This window comes from Rattus norvegicus, chromosome 14 (assembly GCF_021556685.1).
Source record: "Rattus norvegicus strain SHRSP/BbbUtx chromosome 14, alternate assembly SHRSP_T2T, whole genome shotgun sequence".
NCBI classification, from domain to species: domain Eukaryota; kingdom Metazoa; phylum Chordata; class Mammalia; order Rodentia; family Muridae; genus Rattus; species Rattus norvegicus.
Window position 1 is genome coordinate 61,790,334 of NC_141547.1, and position 19,867 is coordinate 61,810,200.

Here is a 19,867-nt window from a genome sequence, read left to right on the forward strand (position 1 = left end):
CTTCCACTTCAGTCATTTCAGGGAAGTCACAGAGGCAGGAACTCAAGCAGCTAGCCATAGGCAAGAGTCACATAGCCATGACCATAGTCAGGAACAAAGACATAGTCAACACGTCCTTGCCTGCTCTCATCTAGTTTTCTCTTGTCCTGTACAGTTCAGGACGCCTGCCTTAGGGATGATGCTGCTACCTACAATGAGCCAGGTTTTCCTACATCAATTAACAATCGAGACAACCCCTCGCAGACATGCCCAGAGGCCAACCTGGGCTAGCCTCAATTGAGTCTCTCTTCCCAGGTGACTCTAGGTTGTGACGAGTTGACAGTTAAAAGCAAGCAGCACAGCCACAAGCCCGCAAACCAGAAGGTAGATCCTTCTTAGCTCACCACACACTTCTTAGGCCTGTGTACAGTCGCTTGCTTAAGAAACAATAGCAAGCTGTTTCTTCATTTCTATGATATAACTCCCAGAAACAGAATTTTCTTTTCTGAGTTGGCACAAAACTCCCTCCTGTGAGGCACGGAACCAGCTTTCTATCTCCCATCTGTGCTGGTGAAAAGGGTGAGCTAAGAACAAGTCAGTCATCTTTCTGTCACACCTGTGCTCCAGCTCAGTGTGACTGCTTTGATAGGCCGCTTGCCCTGGGATGACAACTAACTTTCAGATGGACATTGTGATGGCTATTCCTGGTCGTCACCTTGACTACATCTGGAGTGAACTACAATCTAGAAATGGAGGGCACACCTGTGATCCAGATCTTAAGGCTGGAATATATAGGCTCCTGCCGGGATCTTGATCATGGAGGTCTTGAGGCATAGTGGCCATGAAAAACTTAGGACCTGGCAAGGTAGTACATTAATCCCAGGAGTCTGAGGCAAGCAGATCTCTGAATTTTAGGTCGGCCTGGAACAAAGCAAGTTCCAGATCCAGGCCTGGTGTGTACCACACTTTCTGCTGGAGACCTACATCCGGACACTGGAAGAAGGAAGATTCATTTTTTGACTGCTTGCACTTCCTTGCCAGCACATCTGTTGGAACCTATTTCTTTGGGATTCCCAAAGAAACACTCAGCCTCATGGGACTGAGCAACTACTAGATCCTTGGACTTCCCATCCACAGCTGCCCACTGTTGGGTTAGTTGGACTGCAGACTGTAAGTTATTACAATAATTTCCCTTAATATTTAAAGACATCCCATAAGTTCTGTGACTCTAGAGAACCCTGACTAACACAGGCATCGGTTGTCTGCTATTAGCATCCTACCTGGCACGAGGTGGGTCAGCTTTCAAACCACCTGAGACAATCCATTTAACACAAGAGAAGAAGTATTTTGGATCACAGCATCAGTTTTGAAATGCATGGACTTTACATGGAAACCTACCAGGCTGAGGACTGGAGGCCACTGCCACTCTCATTCTATCCCGACTGTTTCCTTGTGTGCAGTGCTAGGCTCACTCCCGCTAGGGAAGTTCTTTCCCACCGGGCTGCATCTGCAACCCTCCTTTTACTCCATAGTTTGAGACAGGATCTCACTAAGTTTCTCAGGCAAGTCTTGACCTCACTCTGCAGCCCATGTAGGACTTGAACTTATGATTCGATTCCCCTGTCTCAGCAGCACAGTGGATACAGGCCTGCACCTCCAGTCCTGGCTAACCTTTCCGTCCTTACTGGGCTGGGGCTGACTTGTATGCTCCCAAAGAAAGGGGAAAAAATAATCTACATTACAGGTCGAGTTTAAGTTTGCTGCCATCTTCTGGCCAGCACAGCGTCTGCAATACCTGACTCCGCTTGAAACCTGTGAGGCCTGAAAGGTGGTGGGCTCCCAGAGACCTCCACAGTACCCCGTTTTCAAAGAGATGAGCACAAACTGCTATGGGCTTTATAATGTTTTTCTAAGTTTATATTATAAATTAGAGCTCAAAGAATCTCCAGTCAATAAATGACGGCCGGGCAGCGGTGGTGGCACACTCCTTTAAGCCCAACACTTGGGAGGCCAAAGTCAGACAGACCTCTGAGTTGGAGGCCAGCCTGGTCTACAAAGCAAGTTCCAGGACATCCAGGGCTACACAGAGAAACCTTGTCTGGAAGACAACAACAATGATGACAGATAACAACAACAACAACAACAACAACACGTGGTTGACACTAGTCACTGACTCGGTCACTAGGGTGTGTAGCACGAACTCCTTTGGATCTGTAAGTCTATGAAGACACAGATTGATCGCAGAAGATGCGGCCAGGGATGTGGCTCGATTGGTAGAATCTTTGCCCAGCATTCATGAAAACATGGTTTTCACCCCTAGCAGTACATAAAGCCAGGTATGCTGACTGCTGCACACCTAGAAGCCCCACACTAGAGAGTTGGAGGTGAGAGCTCAGACGTTCAAGGTTCTCTTATACCACAGAGAATTTGAGACCAGCCTCAGCTACAGACCTTGTCTCAAAAGGAAATTAAAAACACAGAGGCATGTTTGGTTTCTTTAACACAGAAATGTCATGTGAATGTGTTTCTGTTTTAATCCCAGGTGTGGGACATGAGGCTGCTTCAGACTGTCCACAGCAGCCGACTATGATCTGTGTCAGGCTCTGGCTGGGGCGTGATTTTGCCAGCTGCAGATAGTTTCTGCAAGTGTTTGGAATTCTGGGGGCCCTTGAGAGGGTATAAAATGCTAGAGCCCCGCCCCCCAGAGGCGGTCCCTGGTGGACCCCGTACTGCTTCTCGTTAACCTGCTCCTGATAGCCGCCAGCTGCCACTGGCTGCTGGTTGGAGATACCCTAAGAAGATCAAAATCGTCCCAGGGAATTTCACATGTCTAATCAGCAGGAAGTAGTCTAACGATATTGAAGACCCCTTTCCCCTCTAGTCTTCTGCTACTATGTAATGTTGAGGGATTGGAAGTAAGAAGGGTGGAGAAGGGTGGAGAAATCGGAACCTATAAAGTAGCCAAAAGTCTGGCTACAGAGGCAACCTCTTGATGATGCTCAAACCTAAGTGTGAGAATTCAGACGATCAGGTACAACTTTGTAACAGCAGAATTTGCTAGGAGGGCCCAATCCCCCACCGAAAGACAGTGCCTGTGAATATGAGTGAGTGTGTGTGTGTGTGTGTGTGTGTGTGTGTGTGTGTGTGTGTGTGTGTGTGCGCGCGCGCGCACTGATCTATGACAGATGCGCGCGCTCGCGCGCACACACACACACACACACGCACGCACACGCGCAGGCACACGCATCTGTCATAGATCAGTGTCACCCCTTTATACTACCTCCCCTTCAAAGGTCAGAGCAAGGTCTAGTCTGGTAAGTTTTACTGCCCCAGAAACAAAACACACACACACACACACACACACACACACACAGAGAGAGAGAGAGAGAGAGAGAGAGAGAGAGAGAGAGCGCAGAGACAGAGGAAGAAAAAGAGACAGAGACAAGGAGGGAGAGGGGAAGGGAGGAGGAAGGGAGAGAGGAAGGGGGAAAGGGAGAAAGCTTTCATGGAAGTCTCTGGAGAATTGAGCAGTTTAGGAATGATAATTTAGAATTAACAGTTCCGGAAGGGTTCCTGATTTTCATGTACATAGTCGCTATGCCTGTCAGTTTACTCTAGCTGTTACTGTGTTTGTTTGTAGACCCACAGAAAATCCTCTCTGGCCAGGGACAGGCAGGCATGCTGTGCTGTGGTTCCACCTTAAAACCTGATGTAAAGTCTGTGGGAATGAGCATGCGAGACGGCATGGGGGACATCCACTTAACGGACTTTGTTGGCCACAGGTAGAGCCACCCAGAGAGCTTGCTTGAAGTCTTGGTGGGCACTGTCTGGGTCCGGGACGGTTCTGTGCTGGGACAGAGAGATGGGGGTGTTCATTAGGTCTTGTCTTCCAGGGGAGGAGAAAGGCAGTAAACACACACCGGATGAAGGAGGAGGAGGCACTGTAAAGACAGCAGGGAATGGAGGCCAGGGCCAATCTGCCACCGGCTGGCTGCAGGAGAGAGTCTTCCTGTTGGGTAGACAGTCCTCAAGGGCCCATGTGCTAGAGGAATAGTCACCAGACTGAGATACCATGGGAGGTGGTGAAACTTTTGAAGGGTGTGGCCCTGTGTAGGGGAAGCTATGTCTTTGGGGATTGTGCCTTTGAAGGGGCTACTGGGGCTCTGACTTACTCTATTTTCCCATGCCAGCCATGGGGTGATCATGGCGCTTTCACCATGATGCGCTACCTCATCATAGATCTAGTGGGGCTAACCAGCCATGGTCTAGAGCCTTCAAAAGTATGAAGCAAAGTAAACCATTCGCCCTTTCAGATTGGTTGTCGTTTTTGTTACATTGACAGGATGCTTTTTTAAGCAGCTTAATTATGGGAAGGTGTTTTTGTTGGTATTTTGTCTAAGCTCCACCCCCACAGTTACCTGGCAACAGCAGGTATGCTCCGCCCCACAGTTACCTGGCAACAGATATCTGTGCCTGACACTATATAAGGGGCTGCTTGCCCCCCTCACTCTCTTGATTCTCTCTTCTCTGCTCTGCTCTCTTTCCCTCTTCCCCTTTGTCCCTTCTCTCCCCACCCCCCTCCTCTCCACAGCTCATGGCTGCCCTTTACTTCTCCCCTCTTCTACTCTTCTTCTCTCATTAAAACTCTCCACGAGGAACCACGTTGGCTTGGTGTGGTCTGTCCGGATGCGAGCCGAGATTTAAACCCCAACAATTATAGTCTTCTGAGGATAGCTCACAGTTGGTGCCACGTGTTTTTTTACTTGTAGAAGAAATAAAGCAAGTTGTGAGAATGAACGGGAAAAAATATTCACTCCTGAGGCAAGTGTGAGAGCTAGAAGTGGAGTGGGTGGGGAGGTGCTGAGGTAGGAGAATGGAGAGCTCCACGCCACCTCGGTTACAAAGCTACATCCTGTCATAAGCAGAAAAATGAAGCCGGAGTCAACAAGCAAACAAATCGGATTCCTGCCCACCTTTGATGCAGAAGCTTATTTTTTTTTTCTTAGTCTTTTACCTTAGACAGCAATTCTAGAAACTTCTTTACTCAGTGGTCTCTGCCTTAGCGTGTTTGGCAAAGGTACCCTCAATGACCGTGTCTTGTGGCACATTGCCGTTCTGCCAGCTTCCCTCGCTGGGACTCAGACAAAGGACACAGAGTGGGTAAGGACCAAGGGTCCCTATAATCCAGGGATAGGGAAGTTTTGTGGCTCCTTGAATTGAGTTCTTCTTGGTCTGGGCTTTCACCAGGCAACAGCTGGATAGTGGCCAAGCTTAGAGCAAGCAGCTTTGCTGGGTGATGCTTTTCCACTTAGGCCTTGGAGCTGCTGTGCTGCCAAGGGCAAGCAAACAAGACACACCCATCCCCTGCTTGTCTCTCCACTAACACCTTTTTGAGCAATTACCAAATATAACTTAATGCTTCTTGTAAGCCCTACAGCTCTGAAAATAGAAGTCCTGAGGCCTCCCATGACCACCCTCTCCTCGAGGTGCCTGCCCTTTCTCATATGCAGATGAGACTCTCCGCAATCAGAAACAAAGAATCCCCCTGAGAGGAAGGTGAGTGGGGGGTGGGGGGAAGCAGAGACACAAGGTTTGAGGGAGGCAGCCAGGGGTCTGCAGAGGATGTGACATTTGGGCCTAGCTCAATAGATCACGCTGCATTGAGGATGACAGGGTTGAGGGAAAAGGTATTCCTGACAGAAGCAAACAGGGCTGAGGACACAGCAGATGGAAGGCAAGCAGAACTGATGGGGGCGGGGGGTGGGGAGGAGCAGGTCCGGATGCAGAGACAGGGAGGAGGGAGGATCTAGGAGATGAGAGAGGGAATGGGAGGACTGATATGCCAGACTTCCTTAGCTGTACTCAAAATGGTTGCCTATTACACTAGAGCTCTGACATTTGACTCAGCCACAGGGAGTGTGTTGACTTAATCTCATAATTAACCGTATCAGTTCTCTGCACAACTTGAAATATATTTCTGAACACATTAAAGGATTTGATCACTTATAAGGTTACTGACTAACTTGCATTTATTAATTATAGTAGCTTTTACAAGGACTAGGATTTTCGTTTCCACAGAATGGGTTTATAATTATTTTTTTACTTATGGTGGCTAGCAGGAGTGGGGAGTGGGGGTGGGGGCTGGGGAGTATATGTACCACCGTATGCTCCTGGAGGTCAGAGGACAAATTTTGGGAGTTGCTTCTCTCTGCCCACCATGCTGTTTGCAGGGACTGAATTCAAGGGGCAGTCTCTGAGACAAGCGTCCTTATCATCTGAGCCTCTTTGACCACCCATGGGCAGCAAGGTTAAGAGAAAGATGTAATACCACTTTTAATTTAGGACATCTCATTGGTTTACATGGAAAAAACAAAAACAAAAAAAAAAAAAAAAAAAAAAAAAAACCAAGGTGTATGAGGGGAGGCCAGTTAGAGAAGACTAGAGAAACCCATGAAAGAGAAGTGGAGACTTAGCTGCTGGTGACCTTGGAAAGAGTGCCAGAGGCAGAGACAAGAAAAACTCAGGACACAGCTCAACAGAACAGCCATTCGGGTACAGCAGGTCCTGAAATACTTTTACTTCTGCAAGCAACAGAGCTGGACCATTCATGGCAGCTCAGACAGTACCTCACAGGGAGGATGCTGGCCCTTAAGATGTGCCATGCACAGTGGCTCTAGAACTGTAAGACAGCATTTTCCTGAGTGCTAGAATACCTGGTCCAGGAACCAAAGGATGAAATTAGGATGTTTCTCCTCTCCTTATGTTCTCAGGTACCCATCTACAGAACTCCAACTCATCCCCAGACTTAGGCTCTGCTCACTGAGATGAAATGTATGGCCAACCTGTGACCTGATTGTCTCTTAAAAAAGAAAGAAAAGTAAATAAACGAGCAATCAATGTCTAATCTCCTCAGATGCCCAGCGGGATGTGGAACTCAGGTGTTTGGCTGCACACTTCCTCCTGTTAGTTCAAAGGAACCTGACTAATGTCAACATTTGCTTGCTGAACTCTTTTGAAAAGTTATCTTTGTCCTTATTTGCCTCTCAAGGTTTTGCTGTGTGGGAACCACCGCATGCAGGGCCTGAATTCTTAACTGTTCATCTGTGAGATCCTGCACACCTGTGTTCCCTCAAGATCGGCTTACCTCCCGTGGGTGAACACGCCTTCGAGCTCCCGGTGATGAAGCCAATGACAGTATTGTTTACGTGGCTGCTGGTCACCTCATCTGTAACCCTGGAAAAGCGGTCTCCTTCCCTGTAAGTGGAAGGCTCTCACTGAAAGGCAGGGGCCCTACACAGTTTCCTCCTCTCCTCAATGACTCCAGGGCTCTGGACACTCTGTGTCCTTTGTCAGTTGCTGTAATTAGCCACTCTCTGGGTTACACGGGATTGAAGGTTCTGCCTCACATCCTACCTCGCCGGGCCCCAAGCCCCAATCACTCCACAAAAGACTCCCACTGAGGAGCGTCTGTGGGGCGAAATTTGCAGTTAGGCAGAAATGCAAGACAGCTGCATCTTTTATTTTTTTTAAGATTTATTTATTTTATTTATGTATACAAGCACACTGTAGCTGTCTTCAGGCACACCAGATCTCATTACAGATGGTTGTGAGCCACCGTGTGGTTGCTGGGAATTGAACTCAGAATCTCTGGAAGAGCAGTCGGTGTTCTTAACCATTGAACCATCTCTCCAGCCCCAGGGTTGTGTCTTTCAACAGCAGAGAGGGCACGCACCCCTATCCTACTTCCCCTGAGCTCAGTTTTTAAATCCTCCGCTCCTGACCTTCCCCTAGTCAGAAGCAGCACTAGTGAATGGTTGGGTCTGAAACACCCATGTCCCTGTGCTCCTGCTTTTTCAAGAAGAGAGTCAGGGTCATCCCAGTTGACTCTGAACTTCTGCACCCAATCATCAGAGTGAAGAGACAACCCACAGGAAGGAAGCAACCTGCCAGCTGCACAGAGGACGGGGACAAATATCCAGATACACAAAGAACCACAAGAATGCTGGGCGGTGGGGGCGTACACCCTTAATCCCAGAACCTGGGAGGCAGAGGCAGGCAGAACTCTTGAGTTGAGGCCAGCCTGGTCTAAAGAGTGAGTTCCAGGTCACAGAGAAACAGTGTCTAAATCAATCAATCAATAAGGAAAAAGAAAACACCTCACAGACTTGCCCATGGACAATCCACTAGAGGAATTTTCCCAATTGAAGTTCTCTTCCCACATAACTCCATAGTCTGTGTCAAGCTGTGTCAAGAACTAGTCAGGACAGAATGTATACACACGTGCATACTTACGGTGTGTGGATACCTTTTAAAACCAGACAGGGGAGCATGGACAGAGGAGGACGAGAGCCTAGAGGTGATGACGGTGAGGTGAGGCCAACTGAGAGAGGGAAGGCATGAGATTGGGGGGACAGATGCAGGCAGTGGGAGGAGATGGATAAGCACAAAGTCCAATGACACGCATGTGTGGAGGTGCAGTGGTACAATCTCCATATAAATAGCGGTAACCTTTGAAAGGAAGATGACCACGTCCACGTCTTGCCCCTTACACAAATGGTAGGTATTTTCTTGTGAGAGGTGGAGTGCTAAGCCACAACTGAGAGACTTTAGAGATGGCGACGTGGGCAAGTATCCTGAGACACGGGTGTGTGTGTGTGTGGCGGGAGGGGGTGTCTTGGGTCAGCATCACCTGGAACTTCTATAAAGTGTCACTTCTTGGGCCCAACACAGTCTTTCCGATTCAGACACTGTGGGAGTAAAGCCCAAAATCCTGTAGTCTAACCCTCAGGTGACTTTTCAGGTAAGATATATATGTATATATATGTATGTATATATATATGTATATATATATGTATGTATATATATATATATATACATACATACATATATCCAGATAATTATCAATCTAAGGCGGGTGAGGCCAAACATCTGTTCTCTGTGCCCAACCTCTCCATTTCACACTCAAAAGTGGAGTCTCTGACGGTTTGTGCCACTCCAGTTCAGAAACGGGGCAGGCACAGCACATGGACTACCTTTCCCACTACCGTCCACAGGGAGGCAGCAGAGAGTCACGTAAAAGTCCGCACAGAGCAAGAAACCCCTGCTTGGACTCCATCACTTTGTCTGGAACAACCCGTGTCGTTTCAGAAGTTGTGCTCAAGACCCAAGCCCTGTACAAGGATTTGATGACTCTCCTTGGGAATCCGAGTTTCCATCCCAACATAGCAGAACTTTGGAATGAGTACAAACCTAGGCAGCAACCTGCCCTGGCAAGGCGAGGTTGGCTTGCAAACAGAAATTAGGGGTTGTCAGAGGCCTCTCAAAGTAGTGGTTCTCTCTGATACCATGAAAACATAGTAGGGACCAGGGATCAGTCAATGAAATGTTAACCACACAGCTTGACTCATTCTCACCATTCACATAAAAAGAAAAATGAATGAGTGAATACGTGAATGAACAAACAAATATGTAGTCGTGGGCACATGTCTACAATCTCAGCACGGTGAGGCAGAGACGAGAGGGATCCCCTGGGACTAGCTGGCCAGCCAGAAGGTACTAAGACATCTCCTTTTCTTATTCAGATTAGAAGCACCAGCTCCCGGTTCCGGGTGCTCAGGGTGTTGCGCGCACACACACACACACACACACACACACACACACACACACACACACACACCATGCTTAATCCTCTGGACACGGGCACTGCACGGTTGCTCCAGGTGAGTCCTGTTTCTTGTCAATCAAACCTCTGAGAAAGCGAGGCCGATTCCACGATAGACTTAAACTGGCAGTTCAGGAGATTAGGCCTAAAAACCCAGGCTTCGGGAAGCTAATCAGAAACTGCCTTATCACCTGGCCTGAAGCAAGGACAGTGGGTCAGCACCGGTTTGCAACCCCACGCCCAGGTCGTGGAATGTCCTTAGAGATAGAGTAAGACAAAGACCACATTCCCCAGACTCTTCACCAACAGTTTGCAGCCACCACGCCCGGTAATGGTTTTGGAATGCCTAGAGATAGAGTAAGACAGAGCTACCCTGGAATTCCCTGAAGGTGCGAAAACCTGGGCCTTCAAGCTCACTTGGGGAGGGGGTGTCTCTCTATTTTGGAAATGGGAGACCCCAGCATGCTGGACTAATGCAGAATAAAGCACTCTTAGCGTTTACATACTATTTGAGCCTGGCCTATCATTCTTCAGCGAGTCATGAACCCTGACACCTCAACCAGGATCACCAAGGAAAAAGATTTCGTTAAGGTGAAAAAAAAAATAATGAAACGTAAGGTTTTAATTTAAATTAAAAAAAAAAAAAACCATGTTAATTTCTAGATCCTTTTGGTGGTTTGTAATGAGGTGGGAGGGCGTGCCTTAGCAGGCCCAAGCAGAGGGTTCCCTGTCTAGGTACCAGCAATACAACTGGTCTATTAGAAAATGAAGTTCATGTGGGGCTTGAGAAGGGGTTGAGGAAGGAATGGAGGCAAAGGAGAGAGGACAGAGAAGGACAGAGGGGGAGGGGGGGAGGAAGAGGAACAGGAGGGGGAAGGAGGAGGAGGAGGAAGAAGTGGGAGTGGTGTGGCAAACAATCCTTTTAAAACAAGCCAGGCTGATGATACCCGGAGGTTGTTAGGTAACTTTTGGGCGGAGTCTAGAAGAAATGCTTACAGGGCTGAGTTTTCTGTCACACCCAAATTTTCGACTTTGGTCCTTATTTAAAATGTACTTTCCCCAGACACTTGTGAAACTAAAGGCTCAAAGAGGCACGGAGAGGTAAGGCTGCCAACAAAAGTTAAATGAAGAGATAAAGGCAGGACCTGAGCCAACCCTTATCCAAGCCCCCCTCAACTCTCATCTCAGACACCTCCCATTGGCCTCTCTGGAGGTGAGCAAACAGTTTCTGACCACTCAAGGTCACAACCTTAGGATGGCCTTCCTCCCACAAAGACCAAAAGAACTCGCTGTTTGTTCCCATGGATACCTGAAGCAGGGTCCCCACCTCCCCATCCACACCAGTTAGTAAATCCAGATGGGCTTCAATAAACCAAGTCCCCTACCCCCACCCCCACCCCCGCCCGTCCATACCTTCGAAATAAAAGAAGAGACAGGTGAGAAACGGAAGGGGGTGGTGTCCAAAAACGATTAAAGGAAACTCGTGGAACATGGATCAAAAAAGAAAAGGGTAGGCATGTTGAAGAGAAGAAAAGATCGGCGGGGGGGGGGGGGGGGGGGGGGCTGACTGGTGGGAACTCCAGAGGAAGAGTAAGGATGCTTCAGTGAAGCAGCATGAGGTACTATCCCGGAAATTTTCACACTCCCAGTAAGTACCTGGTCACGTGTGTTGGGAAGGGGATGCTCAGAAACACATACAGTGTATACTACTTTGTAACAAAGCAAAAAGAATCTTAAACAATAATGCTAAAATCTTCCAGAGAAGAAAATAACAAACCAAAGGAATAAATAAAGAAAAAAGAGGGGGAGGGGGTGTTACGCAATGATTCTCGGGTGCACATCTATTTTGCATGTTAACTATGATGGATTTTTAACCAAGTATAAGTTGTTCTTTGTTGATCTCCAGCACTGACGAACTGTGTCAGACTCGCACAGCAACTTTGAATAGTTGGACCAATGGAGCCTTCTGAAATAAAGAGTTGGACCTGAAGAAAGTAAAGTAAGGGAAAAACTACGCACTCATGAACTCCTGGAAAAGCACAAAGTTCTTTAAGGGGGAAGTCGAGCCACAGAGGGCCTGATATGCTGTTTTGTTTATTTTCATACTTTAGGTAAATTTTATTTCTCAGCATTTACCAATGTGAGTACTTGCTGCTAATCTTTTTACTTTATTTTTAAAAACTTAGAATTAAAAAATACACACCAAAACTGACCAGACCCAAAGACTATACAACTTAATGATCTTGTTAGAATTGAGACTCAAAATGGAGCTGTGAAGCTTCACATTAAGTCTTAAGCTTTCTGTTTCAAATATATTCTATGCACTTATCCACTACGAAAATGAACACAATCCATGATAGAATTAGAACTAGAAAGACAATCAGCTTCATATCCTCTTTCTTAACTCTTGTCTATTACCTGCAGTCCTCACATTTAGACCTTCCTGTTCTCCTTTCTTTATGTTATACTATAGCCAAATGCACATTTTCCATATATGTATATAGCACTGGCCAGCTTCTGCATGTGAGAAAAAACATGAGTTCATTTCTTTCTTAGACTGTGTGACCATATACATTCTAAGTCCACACATTTCCTTGCAAACGTTTTAGCTTCATTTTCTGTAGAGTTGAGTGACATTCCATTATATATATTCCATATATTACACATACATGTGTTATATATATAAGAATATATGTATTATATATAATTGTATATAGTTACATATTTAGATTAAGTGATATGTAAAGTATATTTTATGATTTATATATTGATAATAAATGATATATATATAAATTACATGTACACACTCTATATAATTTATGGGTATATACCAACTTTTACTATCTAATCATCTGTTGATGTGCAGTGAGGTTAATTCCAATTCTTTGCCATAGTGAAGAAAGTGGGGTGCAAATATCTCTATGATAGGGTATGGAGTTCTCTGGACATATGCCAAGGAGTGAAACAGATGGATCATACGGTAATTACATTTTTCATTTTTAGAGAAAATTTCAAACTGATGTTCATAATGGTTTTATCGAACTGTACCCCAGAGCAGTGACAAGGATCCCTTCTTCTCTATGTCCTCTCCAACATTGTCATTTGTTGATGGCAGCCATTCTGACTGGGATGAGGTGGTATTTCACAGTACTTTTAGTTTGCCTTTCCCTGATGATCTGGGACATTGAAAACTTTTGGGGGGGGCAGTCATTCTTTAATACTGTCTATTAAGTTCACTTTCCCATTTGTCCACTGACCGTTTCACTCCCTCGGCACTTGATTCTGCAATGCTGAGTCTCAAGTAGAGCTGGTTAAGATCTTTGGCTTTGCCAATCGTTCCCATTTCTGTGCAGAAACCTTTTATTTTGATGGAACCCCACCTGTTGATACTTGGGACTAATTTCTGTTCTATTTGGTGTCCTACTAAAAATTTTGTGCCTACCCCAGTACCTTGAAACAAATCTCTATTTTATTTTGAAATTTCAGGGTTTCCATTTCAGTTACATTAGTCTTTTGTACTATCAAAATTGAACAATGAAACAAATTCATCGGAATGTGGATTTTGACTAACGATTTAAAAAAAAATGTCTTAACTGCGCAGGGGGCGGGAGGAGGAGAGAAAGGGGAACAAGGACACAGCCAATAGAGCTGTCATTTGTTACTATGACAGGTAAATGGGAGTATACAAACAGCATCTAGAATACAAGCACTTAACCATGGCTGGCAGACCCGTATGAGGTCAGATGTGGAAGGTGATACAAAATTTGATGACAGTAAAAGATTTCTGAATGTAATAGCAAAACTTAATTCAAAATCAAATGTGTAGTGAATCTGGGTGTTTCTGTGTTAGTTCGAGTAACTTCACTGCAGCTCTTTTCCTGGATACACAATGTGCAAACTTAGTACTGTGAACGTCATTAATACTGCATGAATCTTACAAACTGCCTGAAGCACCGTGGCTCCCACGGAAGACCAGCGTGACATGAACTGTAGTGTTTCTACTGTACATATGGATGAGGCTTTCTGCTCATACAAACGGTTAATTGTGAGAAACCAAAGCCTACTATTTTTCTGTCATTGTTCCTCAAGCTAACATGTCTTTGAATTGTGCTTGATTTTAAACATTGTTTGTAGGGCCCACAAGATGGTACTCGCCATCAAACCCAGTAACACGAGTCCACTCCCCGGTGTCCACAAAGTAATGAAAAGAATAAATTCCTACAAGTTGTTCTCTGACCTAACACTTGTGCTGTGGCTAGGACAACCTCTATCCCATATCTACATACAAAATAAATACAAATAAAAATGCTGTTTGATCTGCTGATGAGTTTTATAAGAAAGAAATCATTAGATAACTTTTGGCTTGGGACTGGGACAGAACTTCCAACACGTTCTGAAATGATTCTGCCATTTTGTCCTATGTGTTTACGTAAGGCAATGTTCTCAGGAATGACACTCATAAAACCAAAACATCAATCAAGACTGAAAAGCCTTGACAAGGCTGTGAATCCTACAGTAGCAAATATTCAGACAATATTTATTTATGTAAAAATTAGCATCTTCATCTATCTTATCAGTATACAAAGTTGTGGTGTCTACTAAATAGTAAAATGTAACATTGAGACCCATCCATTGTAGGGCGCCCTCCTGTGGTGAACAACGGTTACGCATGCGCAGGCTTTGCACCTGGCATCAGTTGGCCGGTAATATGCTAATGAGGGAGCAGCACCATGCTACTAAGATAACTCATGCTCCGCCAATCCCTGAAGGACAATTAGCATAGCCTCAGCCTGCTGTCTATATAAGGCGAGCGCTTGAGATCCCCCTGTCCCTGTTCAAGAGAGCTGTACAGTAAACGCTTTGCTGCAAAAGGATCCTAGTGTCCGCGTGCGTTCTTGCTGGCGAGACGATAGCGCGGGACAATCCATAACTCCAGTTTCAGACCTGATGCCCTCTTCTTCACAAGCACCAGTCACTCATGTGGGACACATATGTACATGTAGACAAAATAATTAATAATAATAAATCTAACACTTACAACCTTTTTTAAAAAGTGATTATATGTATACCAAAAATTGTTTTAAAATGAATTTTTAAAGAAAAATGTATTATTGAATGCATATATCTGTGTGTGGATCTGTGCACATGTGTGTGCAGATGCTCTTGGGGCTAGCGGAGATGTCAGATCCCTTGGAGCTGGAGTTACAGGTGCTTGTGACCTGCCCAACATGGATATTATCTGCCTGCTGATGTTCCTGCAGCTGCTATCCTCCAGTCATCAAGCACCCGAGGACTGAGGCATTTAGCCTCTTGAGCGGGCTGACTCTCTGACTCTCCAGTGCATAGACAGCACATTGTTGAACCACCCCACCCCATGTAAGTAAACCTAATAAATTCTTTTAGTACATATATTCATTAGTTCTAGAAAACCCTGTCCAATAGTATCTGGCTTTTCTGTAAACATCCACAAATCCTACTCCCTTTCCTGTAGTAACTGGAAATTACTCAGGAAAGAATTAAGTCAATAGAATTAAGTCAACTATCCCTTCAGGTATGGGGACCCCTGCATGTTTCTTTCACTTAAATCAGACATTCTTACTGCCACAGCCACCAAGTTTCTATGTTCTTGACTGACAAGAATCCCTTCACTCCCATATTTATGTCCTTGTGTGTCTGTTCTGTCTTACTGGGCTTGTGTGATTGGTAAGACAAATACGTATTTCTGTCACTGAAGCATTCCAGGGTAAAGTTCCTTTATTAAGAAAGAAATACCAAATCTGATGGGCCCTTCTATCCTGGATACATGTGCTCACAAAGTTGGTGTGATCTTTTATGGGACATCTGCCACGTGCTGGAGTCTGGAGACACAAGGAACAAAATGATGTCTCCAGTCAGTCCCAAGAAGCTTCCATGCTGGTTGGAGGAGAAAAATAAACAGCCCAAGTGAATACAAATAAGGTCAGGTACAGCAAATGCCATGAGAAGTCAGGTCAAGGGTGCAGATAGGCACTGAAGGGTGTGAAAATAGAACTTTGCAGGTGTTCAGAAAGGCTATGGCACAGACTTGGGAAAATCACAGAAGTGTCCCAGACATAGGACACAGCAGATGGCGGAGGCCCCAAATGAAAGCTTGTTTGGTGAACTCGAGGGACACCAGAATCAGCATGCCTAGAGTTTAGTCAACATGAGGAGCAGGTGGAAGGTGAGAACCGGGAAGCTGGAGAGCTAGCTAGGGTGAGCAGTCTATGGAAGAACTAGATGGGATGGCAAGGACTAGTGTCAGCTTGGAGAAAACCGTGGATTGGTTACAAAAGTCTGAGGCTGTTTGGAGTAGGGACATCCCTGAATATGGACATCACCATCCACAAGCTGGGGGCCATGAATAAAAGGGAGTAAAGGCAGCTAAACAAAGGCATTCTCTTCTGTTTCCCCTGCTTGCCACACTCTCAACCCCACGGTGCTGCTTCAACCTGGGCATAAAATCAACATAGCCAAGGTTGATGGGACAGAAATACCTGGAACAGTGAACTCAAAAAAAAAAAAAAATGGGTTCCTTTAAGTTGTTTACTTCAGGTACTTTGTCACAGTGATTAGCAAAGTAACTGACACAGTCAGCAAGGTGAGACGTGAAGCCATCAGGCAGCAGAGGTCCTCTTCCCGGGGCTGCTGTGAAGATATAGAGCCAGGCAGGATGCTGGGAGGAACAGCTAGAAATTAGGCTGACCACTGGATGAGGGCTCTTTGGCCTCTGGTGGTTTTACTTACTTCCATTCATATGTAGCTGGCTTCCATTCTTATTTTGAAGGAGGCTACTGGCTTTACTGATGAGCTGATGTGGGACAAGAGAAAGAAGAGCCTGTTTGTCTTCAGAGTTCCTCTACTCACTCTTATGGCACTAATCTAAAAACAACCGGTCCCTCAACTTAAAAAGGTGGAGGAACTTTTAAGACATGGCACCTATATGGGGGTGTTTTATCATACGGGTGTGCCCTTGAAGGGGATTGTGGGAGCTAGTCTCTTGGTCCCTTTGCTTCTCTGCCACCATCTGATGAGCTGTTTTGCCATAATGTCCTGTTTCATTACAGCAAATGACTTGGACAAGAAGCCTTCTAAACTATGCCCAAGCCAACTTTTCTAAGCCGATTATCTCAAGTCGTTTCCTTAACAGTAATAAATAACTCAGATGAAGCCTTTCCCTCAGAAATTCAAAGTTAAAAGGTATCATTTACCCAACTGGTTGAGTAGCTTGGGTAGAAAGATAGCAGCTAGGGGGAAAAAATGAAGTATTAACTAGGGAGAAAGTGGGTGAGCCGTTACACTACATCTGTGTGGTACAAGCCCAAAGCCTGAGTGTAGAAGATGGCAGGCATGACCTGGCAGCCAGCCCACCTGGCACACTGCTCTTTTAAGTAAGAACCAGGGCACACCAGGCTCCTGAGTATTCCCAGGAGTCAGAACACTGAATTCTGAAGTAGCTTGAGTTGCTGTCAGCCAGCCTGCTGATAGAGGCCTTGGTGGTGTGAGCATTCACTGTCCAATTCGAGGTAATATGCTCACTAATCAGTTGATAGGCTTCCACTATGTAGGAAGCTGTTCACACACAATAAAGCAGTGTCTGTACCCCGAACCAACTCTGGAGTGGTTGTCCCCAGGCCCTTTACTGACCCACAGGCATTGGAGTTTTGTTGGGGGACACTGCAGTAGCAATGGCACCTGGCCAGAAGCCATAAATTTCAGAGTCCCTCCGTATGTGTAGTGTTTCGGTAGGTCAGGCAGAAAGGAGTGATCCTGGAGACAGTGTTGCAGGGGAGCAGGAGAAAGGACAGTGCAGAGCTGTCAAAGGTGGAAAGGCTGTGAATGTAGCCAGGAAACAGTATCCCAGGAGCCAAAGGTGAAGGGTTCCCAAGTGTTGGGTGTGGTGGGGAAGTGCATCACAGTTCCCAGACAAGTCACGGACATCAAGCTGAGTCTGTAAAAGTCGCTTCTATTGGTTACACTAGGAGGGGGTTGTAACCCCACCCCACCCCAGCCACTTCAAAAACATAAAGTATACATACCTTAACATTCTTTCACTCTAAAAATACATTTATTACAAATGTTAAAAATGGAAGTACAAAAATGGTAGCTCAGGTGCCCTGAGCTTCAGCACCGGCCAGGTGGCATCACTCTTACAGCTGGTCCATGGTGAGAAGCCAGTGTCCCAGCTGCATAATGGAAAACACCAACATCCCATCCCACGACTGCTTGGCTGTTCATGCTCAGAGCAAGGCTCCAAAGCATGCAATAGTGCAGGTGTGTGGCATGTGTGTACAGGCTTCTGCATTTTCCCACTCCGCTTTCTTCCTGCAACCCTCTCGACCTCCAGAATTCTGCTTTTTAGCTCACCAGGCATCTACAACCTACTCTAAGAAGGGTCTTGTCATCTGCTGCCATTTAGGTATCTGGTTACCCTGAGAAGAGGAACAGGCGTTGCCTTCCAGGCACCAGAATGCTGGGGTACAGCCCTGCAGCCCCAATTCCAACTCCACCTTGCCAGACAGTCATGCTGTTCTGGCAAGTTTTAGGTCAACTTGACATAAGCTTAAGTCATTTTAGAGGAAGAATCTTCAATTAAGAAAACACTTCCAAGGGAAGTCTGTAGGGCATTTTAACCAGCGATTGACAGTGGAGGGCCCAACCCACTGTGAGCTGTGCCATCCCTGGGCTGGCAGTCTGAGTCTGTAAGAAAGCTGGCAAGCAAGCCAGAGGAACCCAGTTAAGTAGCACTCCTCCATGGCCTCTGCATCAGCTCCTGCCTCCAGATTCCAGGCCTGCTTGAGTTCTTGACTTCCTTCAATGATGAACAGTGATATGGAAACCTAAGTCAGATAAACCTTTACCTCCCCAAGTTGCTTGGGTCATGGTGTTTTCTCACAGCAACTGTTACCCTTCCTAGGACATGGGCTGAGCCTCTGATCAAACCACATATACTGCTCATTGGGCTTGTTTGCTTGCTTCCTGATTAGACTGTAAAGACTGCTCTCCTGAAAAAGGAGCACAATTACCACAGAGATGGTGTTTTGCTTTCAAGCCAAAGATTTACAAAGCACCTCTAACTTGTGGTCACTTTCACTTTGGAGGATGAATAGCTGTGCCTTGACTCTTGGTCACCTAACCCTGCTCATGTATGAGAACAGGCCGTTTTAGACATGCAACATTCACAGCTCTGGAGCTGGGCTAGCTGTGATTAGATATGAAGCCTTCCCTGGCGTAGAGAAACTTAATTCCAAAGTGGCTGTTAGCACGTTTGCAGTGATCTGAAAAGGTTATCTAAAACTATGATTAGACAGTGAAGCAATTTTCATTTTCTTCTGTCAATCACTCCTGTTTCTGTCTAGGTCCACTAGGTTTCTCCTCGCTGAGAACCTGCACTGAACTGTCCCCTCCTGGAGGCTCTTCTACACACACTGGAGAAGACAATGCTGGACAGGCAATGCAGGGCTCAAACATCCCATCAGAATTATGGCTTCTATCTTCCAGGGTTGTGTGTCTTAATAAGTTCAGGGCAGATGTCTGCTTCTCCCCTGCCCCCAGCTCTGAGACAAGAAAGTCACCTCAGGATTCACTGATGCAGATGGAGAAATGGGTTGACTGAGCTCCAGGAGCTAATTGCTTTCAAAGGCTGGAGTTTTCAGAGGTGGAGAGAGAGCATCAGTCCCATCAGAATTATGGCTTCAAACACTGCCCAGAGGTGACGTCTCAGTGTGCATGCCAGCAGCCATCAGAGCTCAAACTCACCTGCCTGTGAGCTGTTTAACTGCAAGCCTTGGTTCCTGAGGTTGCCCCACCTGCTCTGCACTCTCCCCACTCAGAAACTCTTGGTTTTCCCCATCTTCTCATCAAACCAGCAGACAAGAATTCTCAGCCACATCTACCCCAAGGTGCTATTAGACTTAAAAAAAAAAATCTTCTTTTTAGAGATTTTATTACTATGTATATAGTGTTCTGCCTACATGTATGCCTGCATATCAGAAGAGGACACCAGATCTCATTATAGATGGTTGTGAGCCACCATGTGCTTCTGGGAATTGAACTTAATTCAGGACCTCTGCAAGTGCAGCCAGTTCTTAACCCTTCTCTCCAGTCCCCGGAAGAACTTTAATAGTGGAACTTTATTATTTCTCCTTCTTTATACCCCAATAAGTGACGTCAGCACTTATGTATTGCCATTTTCCAGTAGAAAGGACG

General features: G+C 45.9%; 1 long non-coding RNA gene across 3 annotated transcripts; it reads left to right on the forward strand.

The window, feature by feature from the left end:
* The first annotated feature begins 4,460 nt into the window (after positions 1 to 4,460).
* On the forward strand, positions 4,461 to 10,143 carry LOC102552214 (uncharacterized). 3 transcript variants are annotated; one of them, XR_015637040.1, is made up of 5 exons: positions 4,466 to 5,139; positions 5,409 to 5,535; positions 6,750 to 6,917; positions 7,028 to 7,235; positions 9,033 to 10,143. It is a non-coding gene; the product is annotated as an uncharacterized LOC102552214 (long non-coding RNA). The 3 variants fall into 3 exon arrangements; XR_015637038.1 differs by lacking the exon at positions 6,750 to 6,917 and having other exon boundaries at positions 4,461 to 5,139; XR_015637039.1 differs by lacking the exon at positions 6,750 to 6,917 and having other exon boundaries at positions 4,465 to 4,800; positions 5,417 to 5,535.
* The last annotated feature ends 9,724 nt before the right edge of the window (positions 10,144 to 19,867 follow it).